Source organism: Asparagus officinalis, chromosome 5, assembly GCF_001876935.1.
Source record: "Asparagus officinalis chromosome 5, Aspof.V1, whole genome shotgun sequence".
In the NCBI taxonomy this organism is placed as follows: Eukaryota; Viridiplantae; Streptophyta; class Magnoliopsida; order Asparagales; family Asparagaceae; genus Asparagus; species Asparagus officinalis.
In genome coordinates this window covers 118,620,022-118,623,700 of record NC_033798.1, presented here as the reverse complement: position 1 = coordinate 118,623,700, position 3,679 = coordinate 118,620,022, and positions in this window count along the sequence as shown.

The following is a 3,679-nucleotide window of genomic DNA, read 5'->3' as shown; positions in this document are numbered from 1 at the left end:
AAATTTTTATTATACTATCATTATAAAGTAATAGTATTGTTATTAATATTAAATAGTTTTTTTATAAAAAACTTAGTTTTCAATCATTACCAAGTATAGATTATTCGATATCATGTAATAATCTTTGAGAAAATACTTTAAAAATAATATTAAACTATTTATTTAACTTTATTAATAATATTATACTAAATAATTAGTGTAATTCAAAATTTATGTGATATTATTAAAATAATAACACTATTTATGCGATTAAATATTTGTTTTATTGCTCCCTGAATTATAGTATAATTCTCATTAGTATTTAATAATACACTATTTTATTTATACTATTATTTAATTATTTTATTATACTTGATAAATAATTATTATAATAAATTAATTGGTTACTACTAATAGCTATGTATACTTATTTTATAAATATTTTATTATATTATTTTTAAACAATAATAGTCACAATATTATTGGTAATTATAATTTTTTAGGAGTGAGGAGGTGCATAATTAATAAGAAGTTATATTTATTTAATGAAAGATTTATTAGAGATAATGTCATAGTTAGAATTTATCAAAATTTGAGAGGGAAAAAAAGAAAGTTAAAAATTTTGACACCCCAATCCTCTTTTTATAATAGTGTATATATATACACACATATACATATATTTGAGAAGAAAGGGGTGGGGTGGAGGTTATAGTTTGGAATATGAATAGATATAGTGTTGGGATTAATGTAGGTATAGTGGAAGGGTTATAAGAAACAAAATTTAATATTCATGCATAATCATTAATAAGAGGATTACGCCATAAATTGGAATGAGGACACTTTGGTGATTTCAAGCCAATTTAGAGGACATTTTAGAGGGAAAAGTTTTAACACACTTCCCACTTTTAGATTTATATATAATAGTATTATATAATTAAATTACAAAGAGCTATGCCGATGCAGAAGTTAATACTTATAATTATCATAAAGTTATATTTTTTATATAATTACAAACTCCCCTATGTCAAACAATCTCAGATGCTTACACTGGCAAAAAGACAGAGAACCCTGATATATTATTTTTATTGCTAATTGTGACATTTGTGGAGTTGAAAGAGGACCCAATCACACCTAAAGACGGTGGAGCTCACAGCCGCATCCTTGATAGCAACACTAACAGCCTATTATTCGTTCTTTATTATTATTTAATGCCCCCACGCGTCCGTGCTTACTCCATGAACCTGCCATCTCTGACTCGTAACCTCTCCAAATACTTGTGCCAAGGTAGCAGTAGGACCTACGTAGGTGGTCACAACTTGAGTACAATTATTATTACTTGGGCCACTTGGCTTTTCTAGCATACTCCGTCCCTCGTATACACAATTAGTATATATTATTGAGATCTATAGATCAATTTTTATATCGTAGAAGAATTTCGAATAGTTGAGCTATATGATGGAGAAACATGTTGCATGTTGGAAAAATTGGACGGATGCGTGGCAACTGGCAAGTAGTCAGGCTTAACCTGAGGTTAATAATAGGTCTTAACTAGAAACTAAGAAATTATTTAACCCAACATCTTACGATAATAATACCTCTAGAATGAAGTATTAAATTTTCTTAACAACTTCGATTGACCTTAATATCAGAAGTTCCACTAGTCATGAGCCACTTATTAAGTGGCTAAAATACCAAATTGGTATATTTATACAAACGCTTTTACCAGTTTGGTATTTTAAAAACTCCGACGACGACAATGCATTAAAGCTTGACTTTTTTGTCAATAAGGCATTTTTCTCAAAATTCCGACGAAAATTTTTGTTTAAACCCCTTACCTCCCAAAATTATTAAATTTGTACCATCCTCATTCTCCTCCTCCTCCTCCTCCCCCACTCCCTCCAGCGCACCATCGTCCTCCTCCTCCTCTCCTCTGTCCCCATCTCTCTCCTCTGGGTCAACCTCAGCCCCCTCATCCCCTCCCTCTCCTCCTCCTCCTCTCCCAATCCCCTCTCCTCCCTCTCCTCCTCCTCCTCCTCCTATCCTATTCAGATTTTTTTTGTACTTCAAATTTTTTTGCACCATTCCAGCTTGAATAGATAGCTCTGCTGCAGCTAATGCAGTGAGGGGTGTATATTCAGATGGCTTAACAACCACCGTGCACCCACAAGCCAAGGCAGGGCCGACCTGTTGGAGACAATACCTTAGTTAACGAACATAATCATCAGTAAGGACATAGTCTTAATTATGTGAATATTTAAGCAACTCCATTAACTGTTTTAAATTTTAACCTTTCGCGTAATCATGGCCAAAGGAAAGTTCCACGGGGTAATTGCTGCAACCACTCCAACAGGCTGCACTAGAGATAAAAAAATAAGTAGAGGAATGGGGGAATGTGAGAGGAGGAGGAGGAGGAGAAGGAGGGGATGAGGGGGCCGAGGTTGACCTAGAGGAGGGAGATGAGGATGGAGGAGAGGAGGAGTAGGATGATGGTGCGCTGGAGGAAGAGAGGAATGGGAGAGGAGGAGGAGGAGAGGGAGGGCACAAATTTAAAAATTTTGGAAGATAATGGGGTTAAAAACAAAATTTCTCGCCGGAGTTTTTGAGAAAAATGTCTTATTAACAAAAAAGACGAGCTTTAATGCCTTGTCGTCGCCAGAGTTTTTAAAAATACCAAACTGGTAAAATCGTTCGTATAAATATACCAATTTGGTATTTTAGCCCTTATTAAGTGAGAAAATTTGATGGGAGTTTCCCCATTTAAACTCTCTTTCCAAAATGAAGTCAACTATTTAGAATACCGTTTTAAGTCACCAGAACTCATCACATGAATCACCAAATTTCAAGATGAAATCACAAAGAAACTCCATGATTTTTCTGGATTGAAATCACATAATACATGAAAAAGAGTTAAGACCAATTCAAGCACTTCATAAGTGGAAATACGGTAAATTTCTCATAACCCCTTAAAAGTTATGATTATTTTGAAAAACACAAAAAGTTTTATAACGTTACTATGTATCACTAACATCTTGTTTGGATGGAGGTTAATGAATGAAAGTTAAAGTGAAATTTCAATTTCATCTTGTTTGGAAGTTTTTTTGAGCGGTTAGAGGATGAAATGGAAGATTAAATTTCCTTCCATTTTCCTCTCCTCCAATTTTGGTGGTAGATGATGGAATGGAAACCAATGTAAAATTTTATAGTGTGATAAGATAATTATATCCTTACGACATTAAAATCAATGACTAAGATATACTCACATACAATATGTAATGATATTTATGTAACTTTATACATATTTACTTCACTTCTCTCTTTTTTATTAAAACTCACAAACAAGATAAAACAAAATTACTTTCGTTTTTTAATAAACTTTTAAACAACATTTTATCTTTTCGTTTTCATTCACTACATTTTCTTTTCATTATTTAAATTTTTTATGATTATGCCAGTTTGGGGAGTATCTCTCTAGACTCTTGGTAGTTATATGAAAATTACCCATAAAAAATACAATAAAATACGGTATATTTGGCATGATGTCGTATACGGACGTAATCCGTACGCGAACCTCTTTGTCCTCCAAAAAGTGAGAAGAAAGATCTCGTCTCCTTTCCCATTTTCAAAGGTGCAGAAAAAAGAAGGGGGGCAAAAAAAAAAAAAAAAAAAAAAAAAAAAAAAAAAAGGGGTAATAAAAAAAAAA